Genomic DNA, 20714 nt, shown 5'->3' on the forward strand with positions numbered 1-20714 from the left:
CACAGGGAATTATCAGTTACTAGTTCTGTACATCCATTACTATCCTCTATAATTACAATGACCATGGTCATCTCTCACAGGGAATTATCAGTTACTAGTTCTGTACATCCATTACTATCCTCTATGTAATTACTATGACCATGGTCATCTCTCACAGGGAATTATCAGTTACTAGTTCTGTACATCCATTACTATCCACTATAATTACAATGACCATGGTCATCTCTCACAGGTAATTATCAGTTACTAGTTCTGTACATCCATTACTATCCTCTATAATTACAATGACCATGGTCATCTCTCACAGGTAATTATCAGTTACTAGTTCTGTACATCCATTACTATCCTCTATGTAATTACTATGACCATGGTCATCTCTCACAGGGAATTATCAGTTACTAGTTCTGTACATCCATTACTATCCACTATAATTACAATGACCATGGTCATCTCTCACAGGGAATTATCAGTTACTAGTTCTGTACATCCATTACTATCCTCTATAATTACAATGACCATGGTCATCTCTCACAGGGAATTATCAGTTACTAGTTCTGCACATCCATTACTATCCTCTATAATTACAATGGCCATGGTCATCTCACAGGTAATTATCAGTTACTAGTTCTGTACATCCATTACTATCCACTATAATTACAATGACCATGGTCATCTCTCACAGGGAATTATCAGTTACTAGTTCTGTACATCCATTACTATCCTCTATAATTACAATGACCATGGTCATCTCTCACAGGGAATTATCAGTTACTAGTTCTGTACATCCATTACTATCCTCTATGTAATTACTATGACCATGGTCATCTCTCACAGGGAATTATCAGTTACTAGTTCTGTACATCCATTACTATCCACTATAATTACAATGACCATGGTCATCTCTCACAGGTAATTATCAGTTACTAGTTCTGTACATCCATTACTATCCTCTATGTAATTACTATGACCATGGTCATCTCTCACAGGGAATTATCAGTTACTAGTTCTGTACATCCATTACTATCCACTATAATTACAATGACCATGGTCATCTCTCACAGGGAATTATCAGTTACTAGTTCTGTACATCCATTACTATCCTCTATAATTACAATGACCATGGTCATCTCTCACAGGGAATTATCAGTTACTAGTTCTGTACATCCATTACTATCCACTATAATTACAATGACCATGGTCATCTCTCACAGGGAATTATCAGTTACTAGTTCTGTACATCCATTACTATCCTCTATAATTACAATGACCATGGTCATCTCTCACAGGGAATTATCAGTTACTAGTTCTGCACATCCATTACTATCCTCTATAATTACAATGACCATGGTCATCTCACAGGTAATTATCAGTTACTAGTTCTGTACATCCATTACTATCCACTATAATTACAATGACCATGGTCATCTCTCACAGGGAATTATCAGTTACTAGTTCTGTACATCCATTACTATCCTCTATAATTACAATGACCATGGTCATCTCTCACAGGGAATTATCAGTTACTAGTTCTGTACATCCATTACTATCCTCTATGTAATTACTATGACCATGGTCATCTCTCACAGGGAATTATCAGTTACTAGTTCTGTACATCCATTACTATCCACTATAATTACAATGACCATGGTCATCTCTCACAGGTAATTATCAGTTACTAGTTCTGTACATCCATTACTATCCTCTATAATTACAATGACCATGGTCATCTCTCACAGGTAATTATCAGTTACTAGTTCTGTACATCCATTACTATCCTCTATGTAATTACTATGACCATGGTCATCTCTCACAGGGAATTATCAGTTACTAGTTCTGTACATCCATTACTATCCACTATAATTACAATGACCATGGTCATCTCTCACAGGGAATTATCAGTTACTAGTTCTGTACATCCATTACTATCCACTATAATTACAATGACCATGGTCATCTCTCACAGGGAATTATCAGTTACTAGTTCTGTACATCCATTACTATCCACTATAATTACAATGACCATGGTCATCTCTCACAGGGAATTATCAGTTACTAGTTCTGTACATCCATTACTATCCTCTATAATTACAATGACCATGGTCATCTCTCACAGGGAATTATCAGTTACTAGTTCTGCACATCCATTACTATCCTCTATAATTACAATGACCATGGTCATCTCACAGGTAATTATCAGTTACTAGTTCTGTACATCCATTACTATCCTCTATGTAATTACCATGACCATGGTCATCTCTCACAGGGAATTATCAGTTACTAGTTCTGTACATCCATTACTATCCTCTAGGTAATTACTATGACCATGGTCATCTCTCACAGGGAATTATCAGTTACTAGTTCTGTACATCCATTTCTATCCTCTATGTAATTACTATGACCATGGTCATCTCTCACAGGGAATTATCAGTTACTAGTTCTGTACATGGATGTAAAGAACTAGTAACTGATAATTCCCTGTGAGAGATGACCATGGTCACACTTCTGATAGCACCAATGGGGAGGACAACAGTGACCTGGTAAAGATAAAGCAAGGCAGTGCGACAAAAACAGAGTTGCACATGAGATAAACAAAAGTACAGTCAATAACACAATAGAAAAATCTATAAACAGTGTGTGCAAATGGAGTAAGGAGGTAAGGCAATAAATAGGCCATAGTAGTGAGGTAATTACAATTTAGCAAATTAACACTGGAGTGATAGATGTGCAAGTTGAAAAACTGGTGTGCAAAAGAGAAAAAGAGCTATTTACAGATGGGCTATTTACAGCTGCATTGATCGATAAGCTGCTCAGATAGCAGATGCTTAAAGTTAGTGAGGGAGATTGTCACGCAGAGTAGGCCAGAAGGCTAAAGTGGAAAACCTAACCTCTATCAAAATAAAAAGATGGCTTAGCCGCAAAAGTTCTTCTGTGCTTCTGGGTGTTTATTTACATAGTGATTCCGGAACAAAAACAACAGTACTGCCATCAAACGTATACCTTATGGGACAGCTAAAAACAATGCTGCCCAATCCACAGCTCAATCCAAAATGCCTCTCCATGAACCGAAAGAGAGGCTCCTTTTGTAGGAGTAGCCCCTCCCCTCAGAACAATTAACACTAATTAAGCAATTACCTATTCAAACCTACATTTTCCATTCAACTAAACAGAAAGTATGTACATTGCAACACGTTTTTTTATGAAACAATATCCCAATCTAACATTTACAAAATTACATCCCTACTGACATAGTGTCTTTCAATATGCATATTTACATTAATGAGCCATTTGGGACAGGCACTATAAAGTCAGCCCAATTCCCTTAGCTCGGGTCCTTATCCAGCATACCCGGAAGCTACAGAGATGGAGGAACAGAACAAACAAACAACGTGCTCATCCGTAACATCGATAAGTATCATAAATATTACTTATATTAAATATGAACACTTGTCTGTTTATTTCTATATAACATAACCGGTTACTGACGTAAGTGTGAAATGTATATACTAAGATACGGAAGTTAACAATGTGGGTCGACACACAAGTTATCTGAGAACGGAGCAGATAGGAGTGATGAATGTGTGCGTGCGTTAAAGTACCAAATGCTGCCCGCGGCCAGTGACGGACTTCTACGTCACAGAGATATAAGACTCCAACTTCAGCGATTTTTGCAATTTGTTCCAGTCATTGGCAGCAGAGAACTGGAAGGAAAGGCGGCCAAAGGGGGTGTTGGCTTTGGGGATGACCAGTGAGATATACGGCTGGACTATCTGTATGCCTACGAATTGTTGTCTTCCTTTATTTCAAGAGATATGTTTATCCTAGACTGACTGTCATTTCATATTATTCCTAATAATTTCTCTTTATATTCGGGAGTCCCAAGAAAGCGAGACTAGGTCTACAATAGCTTGTTGTATACTTATGTAGAGCATTTTATTAAACTACTACAGCATGCTCTTGCTGGCTGAATGTAAATATCAGAAACCAAAAGAACGGGGGTGTATTCATAACGCCTATTCTATTATTATTATTATTATTTATACTATTATTTTTCAACTGCGTCGTTGATAAGGGTGCAAAAGCAAGCTTTTCACTGTAAAGTCTACACCAGTTGTATTCGGCGCATGTGATAAATACAGTTATTGCATCATGAAGCATTCAAAACAAGACTCAAGAGGTTACTGTCTTGCTCTTTACTGTAATCAGAGGACTAATATCAATGCTATGCATGCCGTCTCTTGGCTAAAATGCCTTGGAAGGCATAGACCCACTCACTTGGCAGCCAGGCCCAGCCAATCAGAATGAGTTTTTCCCCACAAAAGGGATTTATTATAAAGTTTGTGGCACCATTCTCAGTTAACCGAAGACACTGTTGTGCATGAAAAGCCCAGGAGGCCGGCGATTTCTGAGATACTGGAACTGGCGCCTGGCACCGACGATCATACCACGGTCAAAGTCACTTAGGTCACTCGGTTTGCCAATTCATTCTTGACGCCTGTCTGTCTGCTCGATATAGCAAGCCACGGCCACTGTCTGTAGGAGTGATCCATTTCTGTGAATGGGGTGGTGTACCTAATAAACTATCAGCTAAGTATATATATGTAAGCAATAACCCCGAAGGGGTGTGTTATATGGCCAAAAGATACCACGACTAAGGGCTGTTCTTATGCACGTGCCTGGACACAGCCCTTAGCCGTGGCATATATCACAAACCCCTGAGAAGCAATATTTTCTATTATAAACTGGTTACCTATGTAATTACAGCAGTAAATATAAATGTTTTGTCATACCCGTGGTATACGGACTGATATACCATGGCTTTCAGCCTATCAGAATTCAGGGATCAAACCACCCAGTATATAATCCCTTAATCAGAGAGGCAACAAAAGAGACCAAAGATAACCCTGAAGGAGCTGCAAAGCTCCACAGCGGAGATTGGAGTATCTGTCCATAGGACCACTTTAAGCCGTACACTCTACAGAGCTGGGCTTTACGGAGGAGTGGCCAGAAAAAAGCCTTAAAGAAAAAATAAGCAAACATGTTTGGTGTTCGCCAAAAGGCATGTGGGAGACTCCCGAAACGATGAGACTAAAATGTAGCTTTTTGGCCATCAAGGAAAACGCTGTGTCTGGCGCAAACCCAAAACCTCTCATCACCCCAAAACCCCAGTTTTGCCTTGAAGAATGGGCAAAAATCCCAGTGGCTAGATGTGCCAAGCTTATAGAGACATACCCCAAGAGACTTGCAGTTGTAATTGCTGCAAAAGGTGGCTCTACAAAGTATTGACTTTGGGGGGGAGGTGAATAGTTATGCATGCTCAAGTTCAGTTTGTCTTATTTCTTGTTTGTTTCACAATAAAACATATTTTGCATCTTCAAAGTGGTAGGCATGTTGTATAAATCAAATGATACAACCCCCCGCCCCCCAAAAAAAAAAAAATCCAGGTTGTATGGAAACAAAATAGGAAAAATGCCAAGGGAGGTGAACACTTTTGCAAGCCACTGTTCACATGTATAGTTAGATGTTGATGTTACAGCACATAAACAGCAGAGGGCGCTACAGGACTCTTGTCCCACTCAGTTTTACAGCTCAACTACAGTTCCTGTCCTGGCCAGTCTATTGAGATACTGTAGATCCAGCTAATGTATTGATTACTCTCTCACTCTGTTGAGTCAGGTGTGGGTGTGCCTGCATGTGTATTTGAAAAGGCCTTAGAATAATATACCTGTCACTTTCATCTCCTCTCCTTCATTCCTCCCGTCTTTCACAAATCTGAAAACACAATATCAACTCAAATGATTTGACACATGCTCTGAATACAATACTTACAAGCCCTTAACCAACAATAGCGATGGGTTCCGTTGGGACTATGACGTGGACACCTCTTACCTGCACACAATGGGCCAGGAGAGGGTCAAGGCAGCCTACGCCCTGAAGACAGACACCACCAAACAACATGTGGATGCCTTCTTCCAGAAGATGGACAAGAACAGAGATGGAGTAGTCACTCTGGACGAATTCATTCTGTCCTGCCAGGAGGACGAAAACATCATGAGGTCCCTGCAGCTCTTCAAAAATATAATTTAGACCACACAAAGTCCCCCCCCCCCCCCCCAACATCACTAGCCCCACACACACTTCATTCCTCCTCACTGGTAAGCTACTGCTACACACACACAACGTACACATTGCCTGCATCAGTGGTTCTCAACCAAGGGTACTAGAACCCCTAGGAGTACTTGGCCTATCCACAGAGGGTACTTGAAAAGACTCATGAGTCCATAGACTTACTGGTCAAATGCAGGAGTGGTTACTTTTAGTTGGGGTTACAGTAACTGAAAAAGTTTGAGAACCAGTGGCCTACCACACATTTTCAAACAAAATGGATGAAGATGCCCCTGCTTTCAACTGACAGTAACCACTTACCCCCTCTACTTTTCTCGCAACATATAAATGCTGCTAATGTCTACATACAAGGTGTCCAAATGGATGGGACACCCGATGTCAAACATTTCTCTACAATATAAATTTGATTCGTTCTTTTTGTTTACAAGTGTAGGAAGCCCAGCCGTTAAGCCGGGCATCAAAAAATTAGTTGATACTCATAATGTTCCTCCCCACGGAAATCTTTAGTAAAAGGCGAAAGATTTATGCGATCTGAAGAGAAACCAGAGTGTACTACCGATTGAATAGAAACCGTTCCGACCGACTTCTCGGGCTTACCATTCATAATCATGGTTAAATTAAAAACAAAGCAAAGCTCTATACTGCGGATATATCACACACATACATTACAGTCCACCACTGCAAATAAATAGTGAAGTTTGACAAGTGTCAATGCTTTATAACTTGATGAATTATTCACACAAACGAAATGCACGCTGGGCATTATTGAAATAACTTCCTGGTTTGACCCGTTAATTCGTTAAAAGTATTTCATCTGCAACGCCAGTGTAATTTCAACAACTACGAGCAATGTTGCCGTAACAGTTTAGCTACCATCAAAAGTCTATTAAAATTGTTAACGACGTTACATTTATTTATATTTGCCGACGGGACTAAATACAACACATGGAGTATGCGCCGTAGAGACCAGCAAGCAACTTCTTCACAAGCCAGGCGAGAAGCAAGGGTGACAAAAAAATATTCAAATCCGCATGTAAATCGCTGGACTTTACACAATTGTATGTAACCACTGTCTGCAACAATGTATCAACCTAGAAGTCTATAAGTAATTCCATGATGAAAACGTTTGTGTAAAATATTCTAGCAACATGTTTTAACAGTTGTTTGACTTTTGGATTGCTCTGCTACTGGTGATCAGTGGCGATTTTAGCATGTAAATCTTAGTTGTGCAAAAATAAACCTTTTTTAGATGCAAAGCCACTACACACCATTTTGTTAGCCTTATGTGGTCGAAAAAAATAAGGAAAATACAAATCACGAGGAATCCACTTTTATTGACAATATACCGACGCACAGACAGCGCATTGATCAAACAAAACAACCATTGCAATATCAACTGAAATTGTCTATTACTGAACTTTGTTGAAAACAAAAATATTTGAATGGGAAGAGACTCACTGGCAAACATGGTTACAGACCCAACAACATTATATAGTATCTCCTCCTCGTGGAGAAAAGCACATGATATGATTATAATACACAAAGTAAGCAAAACAATAAGATCATTCCAACATTGCCTAAAATGTTAAGATACAAATGATAAGCAATATAACAATTAAGATGTAGAAACTATGGCACAAGGGAACGATGAGTGGATGAGAGTGAAGCCGTAATTTTGATTAAGACATTAATGAGTTTGTTCAGCACTTTTGAAATGTACAGCGACACAATTCAGAACATGGGCCATTCTTACAGTATTATTCTCCCTGTACACCAAGTCAGAACTGTAGGATAAATAACGGGGGCATATAAGCAGACAATGAACGCTCTTACAATATTTGATGATGACATTTCTCTAAAACAGGCTATAGGCTACATGTGCACCACCAAGTCAGAACAATAGGCTAAGTTGTGACGGGGAGCGAGACCAAATTCTTCGCCTGTGGGAGGCGGTAAAAAAGTTTGGCATTTCTCAACTTTATGCAAATCACAAGCGGCGAACGCTGGGTGACCAATCACATTGAGATATGAACCTCCGCTATCATAGCTGGTTGTATTGACTTCAAGACACTGAATGGCATCAATGAAGCCTATGGATTGATTAGAATATAATATAACTTTATTGTTCCAAGGATGCAAGTGGTATATACATGTAGTTATTACCAAGCATGAGATCCCCACATTGTAGGGGATTTAGGGAGAAGGGGAGAGGTTCACCGACACAGCTGATATAACCTAGGGGATTTAGGGAGAAGGGGAGGGGTTCACCGACACAGCTGATATAACCTAGGGGATTTAGGGAGAAGGGGAGGGGTTCACCGACACAGCTGATATAACCTAGGGGATTTAGGGAGAAGGGGAGGGGTTCACCGACACAGCTGATATAACCTAGGGGATTTAGGGAGAAGGGGAGGGGTTCACCGACACAGCTGATATAACCTAGGGGATTTAGGGAGAAGGGGAGGGGTTCACCGACACAGCTGATATAACCTAGGGGATTTAGGGAGAAGGATGAAGTGAAGGAGGGTGACTGTAATTGAGGAAATATGGTAGTTAAAGAGACAGTGCTCAACAGGAATCTGTGTATGTGTGTGTGGCCTCACCTAGTGTCTGGATTGCCTCCGCTGCTGCATTGTTGGCCCCCAGCCATGCAACATCCTGCAGAGCAGCAGACCTCTCCTCTGACACACGGCGGGGGGCTGCAGGTTCCCTCCTGGTCCTCGTGTCCATCCTCATGAAGTTATGCAGGACACAGGTAGCCTTCACACATGCTTGAATTCTCCCAAGAGGGAATCCCAGATGGCCCTGATCACACTCGCGACAATTCACCCAACCGTGCAGTGCCCTACACGGTAACTGTAGGCAATCGTTTTGAAAGAATCTCCAATTGCAAGGTACAATAAATATCTGTAGAAATATGTAATTAGACTTTTACATCCCCAGGTTATTGTGGATTACTAACGTATAATATCTCCTATAACAAATCATGATAACATTGGACAGATAGATGCATGTGCAAACACGTGCATGTGTAACATGTGACAACAGCAGAATCATATTAAGGCCTTCATACAAACTTTCTATGCTGAATTCTTGACACCCAGATCGAATGTGCTGCTATATGTTGCCAGCACACCCAGAAGCGAGCCGCTCTGGGCGGCAATTTATCACATACTAATGTACACAAGCCGCTAGCATGAGACACATGGGCTACCAACAGCTTACTACACAGCATAGTATTTATTTCTTAGCTGCTGTATACATATCTCCCTGGTATATTACATCATTTATGTAGCAGAATACAAGACATATTTTTGGGCGCACTGTTGTTGTGCTGTGCTCATTTGAACGTGGCGTCTGACATTCTCTGGATTTATGGTCCATTCAGGACTGGGAACTCAAAAAAAGGTTGAAACATATTGTCTGTGATCTTCAAGTCAGAGCTCTAGAAAGAGGCCCGAGTTCCGACTATTTTCCCAGCTGTGTTGAATGCACCGAAGTCTGAGATTTTCCAATTCCGAGTTTCCAGTTGTTTTGAACGCGGCAGAAGTCATGCTGGATTGACAGCAGGGCCAATGTTCTCAACCTTTCCTGGCCCATGGTGTTGCATGTGAATGTTTATCTTTTTAAGCTTGGAAAAGAGACCCTTAAACCCAGACCACACACCCTCTCCACCGAATAACAGGCAGGGGAAGCAAAATAGTGATCGCTTTGCTACGCTTGCAGTTAGCCATTGATTAGTTCTATACCACATTTTATTTGTGATTTCCGACTTATGTAATGTTTATGTCCAATGGCCGAAGAGCACCGATACGTTTTATCTATAATTTCTCATTTGACAAGAATTGAAAAGGATTTTCCAGTAGATTGTCGACGTGATTCAAGATGACCGCTTGTCTAGCTTGCTAGCTAAGATTGTGAAAGTATCATGTTGACATGATCAGTCCTTGAGCCTTCTTGGATGGACACTTCTATGGCAGCACCCAAGAGGGGCGTGAACTGCCTAGCTCTCCCTATAGATTCGGCGGTGACATAATGTCCCAATGAGTGACATAACACCGAGCCAATCACGGCGCAACTAGAGAAGATTAAACGCCTATGCTCTTTATTTCCGCTGGCTGCCTCTCCACCACAGAAAGGACTGAGCTAGGCTTAAACACCTGCATTTTGGAGCTGCCTTACTGAAGAAAGAGACCATGGTTGTATGTGGCTTTATTAGCTCAAGGACATTGTTTGCAAACTGATATGTGACATTAATTAATGCCAAAATAACATGCAAGGCTCTGCCTGAAAGAAAAACAGTGAAGCACTGGATATCGCCTTATTAGCTCACTGCCTAATAGGCATACAGAAAAGTCTACCCAATTCACCTAAACTAAAAGCAAGGCCTAGAGATGATGTTCCTGTCTGTGAACCATTTCTACCCACAAACAAGTTATTTACTAGATTCTGTTTAAGACATTTTGTTAAAACAAATACCAGAATCTGGTTACTTTTAGGCTATCATTTATTTAGAAATTATTTGGTTGGTTTGGTATCGCCAACCTGCTCCCTCACCACCGCTGGCATGGCACCTAGGTGAACGCACCACTGAAGTCACACTTTTGGGCACAGGGTGCCCGCCTCATTATCAGAGACTGTGTTAGCACTGTTCATTAAGAATGTACCTGTTTAAAGGAGTGAGTATTACAAGTTAGGGTAGGTATTTTAAGAAGCCTGTTCGCCATGTAGTTGTTTGCTAAAGTAACATGTTGGTTATTCATACCCACACAAATGTAAGTTTAGCCTATGAAATGTTTACGGCAAAATGTGTATATTCATTGGACAATATAAATTGGGAATTAATCTTACCAGGACAGTGGACGTGACCTTCTTCGGAGTTTAACGGCAGTTGGCATCCATTATGTTGCATTACTGCCCCCGACTGAACTGTAATAAACCCATTTTACTTTGTGATACAAAATGGGAAAGGGGGGGGGGGGGGGGGGTGTACAAAAATAAATAACTAACCCTACACTCATTAAAAATCCACTACTCGACCCTATCTGCTCCTGCACCATGCCAACGGCCTTGGAGGACGGGACACCACCAGACACACTCTGTAACTCTTCTGAAATCAAATCTCATATACATCTCTGCAGCTGCCACCACATCTATTTTCTGTGATTTGCGTCCCATTTCTGCAATACAGTTGTTAACTATTGCTATGAACGCTAAGACCCAACCTTACATCAGTCGTTGGCCTATCCCTCGGTGCTGGCACAGATCTACTACCCTTGACCCATCCTCCTCTATTTTCTTCACTGCTTCAGAATACAACACTTTCTGCACAACTCTGACTCTAGTCACCTCAACCTGCCTCTCTCGCACCAGACGCTTCCGATCCCCAGCAACATCCGTATTTATAAATGGATACGGTCATGGAACATTCTAATCAAGTGAGAGTGACTCATTTCTTCAAACAATCGTCTTTATTCAATATCGATTAATTATTGCAATAATGAGGCTGGTCGACACTACACCCTTGAGTGTTAGTAACCTAACCTTTACACAAATGCAGAGTACTACCGTATATATAGCTGACACTAAAAATACTTAGGTGGAACCAATCATGACTATCCCATGCAGACCAAGGAGCATCATAAGCCACTCCGGGTTCATCCAGTCGTTTTCTGCACAGGGTTGTTGTCTTAACCCTACCCTGGTTTAGTTTCCCAGATGCAAGGACGATTTAGAAACAATAAGGGATCGTTCTACTCCTAAACTGTTCCTAGTAAAACACATTCTTGTCTATGTAATGCAGTGTTTAATTCATTTGTTAGCTCAACCATCTCCAGTGACCATACGCCCAGATTAGCTGCAGGGAAATATTGTAGAGACCATAAAAACACAGGAACTAGTAGGACAGACATGACTTACTATTAGTTCAATATGAATTGTTAACCAGTAAAATCAAATAAATACGTAATTGTCGCCCTCACAATCCCCATTAGCCCTGGGGTCCGGCAAAATTAAGGCAGTTAAACAATGGGCATCCCTATAGTTGACACACACACAACTCTATCCAGCGAAACTACACAATCCTCTTTCCCATGCCCTTCTACACATTCCCCACATTTTGGAATCTCCCTCCAACAAACTACTGCGACATGACCATAAACGTTGCACCTGAAACAGAACAGTGGATTCAACACAAAGGTTCTAACTGATATATCGTAACATGACTTTGTCAGGTAGAGACTGACGCAAGGACAGAGACTCTGTTAAACCACGCTCACAACCGGGTCTGCGTCGCACCAAACAGCGGGCACCACAAACACCAGGAATCTTCAACGTCATTAACTCCACACGTCACGCTACCCCAGAAAGGATGTCACATTTTCACCGCGCCCTGTTCAAGTAGCCTAAAGGCGTCCGCATGCTTTCCCAGCCGAAACAGTTCAGAAGAGTTTGTGCATACTGTGTATTATGATGACATTTTGTGATGTTGTTTTTCTTTTCGTTTTGGACTTTGGTACGAGTTTTTTTGGTTGTTGGGGCACACATTTGCGGCAAGCCGAAGTCGGTAGCCGAAGAGTACACCCATTCGTCGGTGATTATTGAAGAATCCCTTCTGTTGACCAAAGTCTTTGTTGTCAATCAATGAGAGACGACTCATTTTGATGCACATTTTTCCATTTATAAATACTGCACCAAATATCTGAGTTAGATGTAAAATTGCTCAACTAAAATCTCCTGGGCAAAAAAACGTCAAAATCAATCTTAGATTAATTCGGACTATTTTTGAGGAAGTGTATACTGTCTACGGCGTCTCAAAATGGGCAAACAAGCAAATGTATTTTAAGGGAGTATGCGAGCACACTTGTTAGGTTCTCCTAGCGTACTTGGGCTGCCGCCAGCCTCGAACGGAAGCATGCTGATGCTTTTACTGTCGTCTCTTCTCAGTGAGCCGAGCGCTTCAGAGACCACGCTAGCCCTTGATCATAACTCAGTTCCATTATACATAGGAGTAAATGGAAGGCGTCTTCTGTACCGGGGAGTTTTGTTAAGAGCCCCGATGCTCAGTCGGAACATTAACATGCATCGCGTGCCGTACGGTTTCAGAAGCATAAGGACTTCATCTTTCATATCAGTGAGAAATTATTTTCATAAAACAAAAGGTTAAATTAATACACACATTTATAGGGTTCACACATGGCCATAGTTCCATGTTTACAGAAGACAGATGGAAGACAGAGTGGACTAGCTGTGATATTTAACTATCTGCGTCTCTGAACACATTTGTGTAAATGACTAAACAGGAGGACCACAAAGATGTTGTTACTGAATAATACTGTTGGCTGCAACTGTTTTAAAACAGTGTGTACATTAAGTGTTTATTTTGCATTTGTGAAATATTTTAATATGATGAAAGTAGAGGGATTTATGTTCTAGAACCTTACCACAATTGAGAATCGATTCACGTTTATATTGAGTATTTGTCTGTTTTCACTTCGAGCCAACTCGCCTTTAAACAGAACATGTAAAGTCCCTGGACTACAGGAGTAAGGTTAGGTTCCTTTAGTTAACAATTGGGCCACACCTCTTCTCAATCGATGCATCCTTACAGCTTTATATTAACTGTAATATATAAAACAATGGCAACGATGAACTAAATACACCAAAATGAACAACATTTCCAGGGGTTGTACACAGATGGTCAGGATGGTGGAATCTATTGATCAAACTAAGTTAAGCAAGGTCTTCAAGGTAGGCTATCTATATCACCTTAATGGCCAATGGAGTCCACAACAGGTCCTAATTGGTTGTTCTCCAGTTGAGTCCACTGATGTTCCTCTTGAATATCAATAGCCAACGAGCATCAACCCCCCCCCCCCCCCCAACCCTTATTTGATTGGCCAATGTCCAGCAGACAATGACTGCGTTTCAAACTCACAAAAGACACACCCTCCTCCACTTACCCTAGTCTTATGCCCTTTTGGGAATCCTGCTGCCATCTTTGTCGTTGGTCCAAATGATTAGCTATGCAAGGGAAGTTGGCAACTTAAGTCCCTCGGTCCTCATTTTCTGTTTATGTTCACGTCGGGACCTGAAACGCCCCATAATTAAATTTGTGATGATTGTACATCCGCTAAAAAAAAAAGTCAGCCAAAACTTAAAAACCAACATTAATATGGAGAAGTCAACATGAGTAAGTAAAAACGAATGTAAATAAGTTAGAAATTGTGCTACTAATGCACATGACAGCTCAAACACGTATCATAAAAGTAATGATGTTTTTGTTTGGTTAGCTTTTGGAAATGTTAACTTGCGTAGATACTTTTCCCTGACATCACACTTACGGCTGCAAAGGGTCAGAAACTTTGATACATTTCTGGAATTTTTCCATGGGAAGTTGAGCCCTGGAATTTGGGGAATTTTGCTTAAATTCATCAAAAAAGTTAGCTTATAACAGTGAACCTTTGTGGGATACACATAAGGCAATTCTAGGTCTTGTGGCATATTTTGGTTAAACTATCCTCAAGTCAGTGGAATTGCAGCCCTCTGCAAGCACAGTGTATTCTTCCATCCCATGTGCAGTGCACTCTTCCATCACATGTACAGCTGATTCTCAAGATCTTGCACACTACTGAGATGCTATTGATCCCACACTACTACACTGTCTGAGCCAAGGACTACATGCTTTCTGGTAAATTTAGAATACAATACTGGGTGGGGTGAATATATTCTATATGACATACATGATTTTTTTGTTAACTAGTAAATAGTAGCCTACAGCAAAGTATGTTTAAATCATTTCTAACTTAACAATTTCTGCGAGTTAGTTTTTTTCTACAATGTGGGGTTTAGCTTGCTTGAGCCTGCTAACTGAGGAGTGTTATTTCACCTGTTTCCTTACATGTTTCATTTTCTTTTTTAAATATCTTAGAAAGGAGGTGTTTAATCGAACGGCCTGTCTATCTGTACTTGGAATTGTATTTGGGGGTTTTTCCCTAATCTTTACAGGAAAATGCCATCTGATGTGTGGAGACATTTCACTGCAGCTAATATAGAAGGAAAAGCTGTGTACATTTACAAATTCTGTGCTAAATCATATGTGAAGGATGCAACAAAGATGCAGAATCTGGCCAAGTGCATAAAGTTCCCTCAGCGCTCACAACAAGCAACCTCTGACAAAAGTCCCTCTACTTCTATTTGAGGTGAAAATTATGAATCAGACACCTTATTGATAGCAACAGCTCATGGTCCTCCTGGAATCAGAAGTGTTTAACTAAATGGAGGAACGTAGTCAGAGAAATGCGGATGAATGTCTTGCTCGAGGTGTTATGCATTTAGTTCACCTCTGATGCGCACAGGCAATGTGTGTTGGAAAAGATTTCTGAATGTTCTTTGCCCAGCATACACTCCTCATACCAGACATGCTTTATCTACTCATTTGCTGGATGCAGAGTTCAACAGAGTTCAATTGAAGGTCAAGCAAATCATAGAAAACAGACTATTGCAATCATCTCTCATGGGTGGTTGAATGTTCGTGGGCAAGGAATAATTAACTAAATCATCTCCACCCCTCAACCAGTATTCTACAAGAGCACAGACACAAGAGACAAGACACACCGGTCTCTACATTGCTGATGAGCTAAAGGCAGTCATCATTCACCTTGGACCACAGAAGGAATTTGCACTGGTGACAGACAATGCTTCGACCATGATGGCTGCTTGGTCTAAAGTGGAGGAGTCCTACGCTCACATCACACCCATTGTTTGTGCTGCTCATGCATTGATTCTGCTCCTCAAGGACATCATGGCTCTGAAAACAATGGATACACTCTACAAGAGAGCCAAGGAAATGGTTAGGTATGTGAAGGGTCATCAAGTTATAGCAGCAATCTATCTCACCAAGCAAAGTGAGAAGAATAAGAGCACCACATTGAAGCTGCCCAGCAACACCCGTTGGGGTGGTGTTGTCATCATGTTTGACAGTCTCCTGGAGGGGAAGGAGTCTCTCCATGAAATGGCCATATCACAGTCTGCCGATATGGACAGCCCCATCAAGAGGATCCTCCTGGATGATGTATTTTGGGAGAGAGTGGTAATCAGCCTTAAACTCCTGAAACCTATAGCAGTAGCCATTGCACAGATTGAGTGAGACAATGCCATCCTGTCTGATGTTCAGACTGCTTGCAGATGTAAGAGAAGAAATCCGTACTGCCCTGCCCACTTCACTGTTGCTCCAAGCAGATGAAACTGCAGTTCTGAAATACATCAAAAAGACTTCTGCCTGAAGCCCATACACGCTGCAGTGTACATGTTGGATCCCAAGTATGCTGGCAAGAGCATCCTGTCTGGTGCAGAGATCAACAAGGCCTATGGTGTCATTACTACCATGTCTCGCCACCTTGGCCTGAGTGAGGGCAAGGTTCTTGGCAGTCTGGTGAAGTACACTTCCAATCAAGGGCTTTGGGATGGAGATGCAATATGGCAGTCGTGCCAACATATCTCATCAGCCACCTGGTGGAAGGGACTTTGAGGATCTTTCCCCTGTTGTCTACATCATCATCCTCCAAATCCCACCAACATCATCAGCCGCCTCAGAGCGCAATTGGTCCTTGTTTGGGAACACATACACCAAAGCACACAACAAGCTGACCAATACAAGGGTTGAAAAATTGGTGGCCATCTGGGCAAATATTATGCTTTTTGAGCCTGACAACGAGCCATCCTCAACAAGGTTGGAAAGTGACAGTGAAGATGAGGCCTCAGTCTGATGTTCAAGAGGTGGACATTCAGGAGGTCACGGGAGAAGACATGGAAGCCTGAGAGGAAGACACCCAAAGCTTTAGTTTCTAGACTATCATTGAAGTAGCCTGGTCTATTTATTTATTGGTCAAAATACTTCACCACCAGAGCACTACACAGCTGATTCAAATAACCAACTCATCATCAAACTTTGATTATTTGAGTCAGCTGTATAGTGCCAGGGCAAAAACCTAAACATGCAGACGGGGCCCCAGGACCGACTTCGGGAAACCCTGTTCCAGAGCGTGCATTATTTATGTGATAATGCCCGAGAAGCCGGTGTTCGGAGGAAATAATGACACTAGTGTTGTTATGCCCGAGACAAAGTCCAAACACCGGCTTCAAGGGCATTAACTAAATGTTAGTCTAAAAAAAGTGGCAATGTCTAGATGCTTTTTATAGTGGAGATCAAGTTCATAAATTGCCTGGCTGGGCTGATGAGACAGTGAATTGGACAGTCAGAGTAAATAGGCATTTTAACGGCATAAATTTAGCCGGTAGTAACTTGTGGAATAGACAATGGCTGGAATGCAGTATTAACAAATCAGCATGAAGGATTAGACCCACCCGTTGTAAAAATTCAATATAATACACGAGTTGAATCAAAACATGTTAGCACCCTAATTCATGAGTTGAATGCTTGGAGTCTTCACAGATTGTGTGACATAAAACACTACCTTTCCTTACTTTATTTACATTTATGACAATGTTATTTCTAGTTAATAAGCGTTTAACAACTGAAATAGAACATAAACACTTACACCCTGTACGATTCCGGTATCTTGGAGATCTCAGAAAATGCACTGTAAGCATAACTAACGATACTTACGTAACATTTCATTATGTTTCTCCATGAAAACAATCATGAGCACACAAATCCAAAATGATGTAGGCCTATGGCACTGCGAAATCAAATGCTTCTAACCGCAAGAGTCAACCATAGGCCAACTGTCATTAATGTTGGATTGATTGAATACGCATGTGTCTAGCTGTAGGATAGTTGTCTAGTGATATTAGTGACCAGCATCAGCTGATCTAGGAAAGAAAACAAACATGAATAGAAAATAAGTTAAAGAAATGGCGTACTTCTTCTGGCCAAGGACGGCACAGAGAACACCAGTACCCCTCAGCACCTGAAAAACAAAGCAATGAGCGCTCTAAACAGCTGACTAGCAAAAGCAAACAATGATAAATCAAAGGATAAATCTAATGTATTGGAATAAATGGAGCGCATGGCAAACAAATTGTGAAAATGAACAAGTACAAAAGGAAAATATATGAGTTTAAAGGAACTCAGCTGAGACTGAAATACAGCGCTACCGAGTGGATAAAGCTGTGGGCAGCGCTACCGAGTGGATAAAGCTGTGGGCAGCGCTACCGAGTGGATAAAGCTGTGGATAAAGCTGTGGGCAGCGCTACCGAGTGGATAAAGCTGTGGGCAGCGCTACCGAGTGGATAAAGCTGTGGATAAAGCTGTGGACAGCGCTACCGAGTGGATAAAGCTGTGGATAAAGCTGTGGACAGCGCTACCGAGTGGATAAAGCTGTGGGCAGCGCTACCTAGTGGATAAAGCTGTGGGCAGCGCTACCGAGTGGATAAAGCTGTGGGCAGCGCTACCGAGTGGATAAAGCTGTGGGCAGCGCTACCGAGTGGATAAAGCTGTGGGCAGCGCTACCGAGTGGATAAAGCTGTGGGCAGCGCTACCGAGTGGATAAAGCTGTGGGCAGCGCTACCGAGTGGATAAAGCTGTGGGCAGCGCTACCGAGTGGGTAAAGCTGTGGACAGCGCTACCGAGTGGGTAAAGCTGTGGACAGCGCTACCGAGTGGGTAAAGCTGTGGACAGCGCTACCGAGTGGGTAAAGCTGTGGACAGCGCTACCGAGTGGGTAAAGCTGTGGACAGCGCTACCTAGTGGGTAAAGCTGTGGACAGCGCTACCTAGTGGGTAAAGCTGTGGACAGCGCTACCTAGTGGGTAAAGCTGTGGACAGCGCTACCTAGTGGGTAAAGCTGTGGACAGCGCTACCTAGTGGGTAAAGCTGTGGACAGCGCTACCTAGTGGGTAAAGCTGTGGACAGCGCTACCTAGTGGGTAAAGCTGTGGACAGCGCTACCTAGTGGGTAAAGCTGTGGACAGCGCTACCTAGTGGGTAAAGCTGTGGACAGCGCTACCTAGTGGGTAAAGCTGTGGACAGCGCTACCTAGTGGGTAAAGCTGTGGACAGCGCTACCTAGTGGGTAAAGCTGTGGACAGCGCTACCTAGTGGGTAAAGCTGTGGACAAGGGCAGCCACGTAGAAATAAATAGTCTGAACCATAACAGAAGTGGGGGTGTACATTTGGAAGCTTTTATTTAAATTTTTATGTAAAACATATGTCCCGCTGCATTATAAACACTATTTTTTAATTAGCCGTGGTGGAAAAAGTATGCAATTCTCATACTTGAGTAAAAGTTAAGACACCTTAATGACTCAAGTAAAAGTCACCCAGTAAAATATTACTTAAAAGTCTAAAAGTATTTGGTTTGAATATACTTAAGTATCAAAAGTATAAATAATTTAAAAGTCCTTATATTAAGCAAACCAGATGGCACCATTTAAAATATATATATGCCAAGCCAGGGGCACACTCCAACACTCAGAAATCATTTACAAACTAAGCATTTGTGTTTAGTGAGTCCGCCAGATCAGAGGCAGTAGGGAAGGCTAGGGATGTTCTTTTGACAAGTGCGCGAATTGGACCATTTTCCTGGCCTGCTAAGCATTCAAAGTGTAACGAATACTTGGGTGTCAATGTATGGAGTAAAAAGTACATTATTTTCTTTCGGAATGTAGTGGAGTGAAAGTAAATGTTGTCAAAAATATAAATAGTAAAGTACAGATACGCTTAAAAAACTACAGAAGTAGTACTTTAAAGTATTTTTACTTAAATACTTTACAACGCTGTAAATTAGCGTCATTTAGAGCCGGGGGGCTTTACAAGTAGGCCGTCAATGTAAGTAAGAATGTGTACTTAACTGACTTACCTAATTAAATAAAGGTTAATAAATAATAAAAAAACACAAATGTTGGCCTTAGTAGATAGCAAGCAGGAATGAAAATAGATATCTTTCTGGTATGGTGAATGCACCTAAAAAAACGTATGGGCATAACAGGCCTTCAGCAGCCCTATAAGGAGGGCCACCCCTATTGCCTAAACTAGCATAGTGGTCGGCAATAGGTTCGGCTTTTCTCAGCTAATAGTCGTCAGAACAGAATATAATAGCAGCCCAATTCATAGGCCTAAACTACAAATTAAACACAATGTTTAACACATTTGTTTAGTATACTATATAATAAGTTCAATGTCAATAACCAACACAATAGCATATCCTAACATTTAAAATCTGAATACACTGATAAAATCAACAATGTCTATTAAATTAGTTTGTGTTAATGTTTCTGCCACTGCCGCACGCAAAAAGGTAACTTTGTCCACACGCTACTACACAAGTAGATATAATTCACCACCTACCACACATTTCAAACCACATTGGATGAAGTTGCCCGTTTTCAACACTAACCAAAACAATGACCACTCCCTCCATTTCCCTCCAAACATAAATACTGCAATTGGTGTGAACGGGATTCAATTAATAAGCCACCCCATTCTACAACACAAATTTTACTTTAAACAAGTGTAGGAAGCCCAGCCGTGAGGCCGGGCATCAAAAAATTTGTTGATACTCATAATGTTCCTCTCCACGGAAATCTTTAGTAAAAGGCGAAAGATTTATGCGATCTGAAGAGAAACCAGAGTGT

At 41.4% G+C, this 20714-nt stretch overlaps 2 non-coding genes across 2 annotated transcripts; both read right to left on the reverse strand.

The window, feature by feature from the left end:
• Positions 1 to 6558: 6558 nt before the first annotated feature.
• Positions 6559 to 6674, reverse strand: LOC129829283 (U5 spliceosomal RNA). The gene has a single exon (XR_008755371.1). It is a non-coding gene; the product is annotated as a U5 spliceosomal RNA (small nuclear RNA).
• A 13924-nt stretch (positions 6675 to 20598) lies between these two features.
• LOC129829282 (U5 spliceosomal RNA) lies at positions 20599 to 20714 on the reverse strand. Its single transcript, XR_008755370.1, has one exon. It is a non-coding gene; the product is annotated as a U5 spliceosomal RNA (small nuclear RNA).

The sequence above is a fragment of the Salvelinus fontinalis genome, chromosome 30 (assembly GCF_029448725.1).
Source record: "Salvelinus fontinalis isolate EN_2023a chromosome 30, ASM2944872v1, whole genome shotgun sequence".
NCBI lineage: Eukaryota > Metazoa > Chordata > Actinopteri > Salmoniformes > Salmonidae > Salvelinus > Salvelinus fontinalis.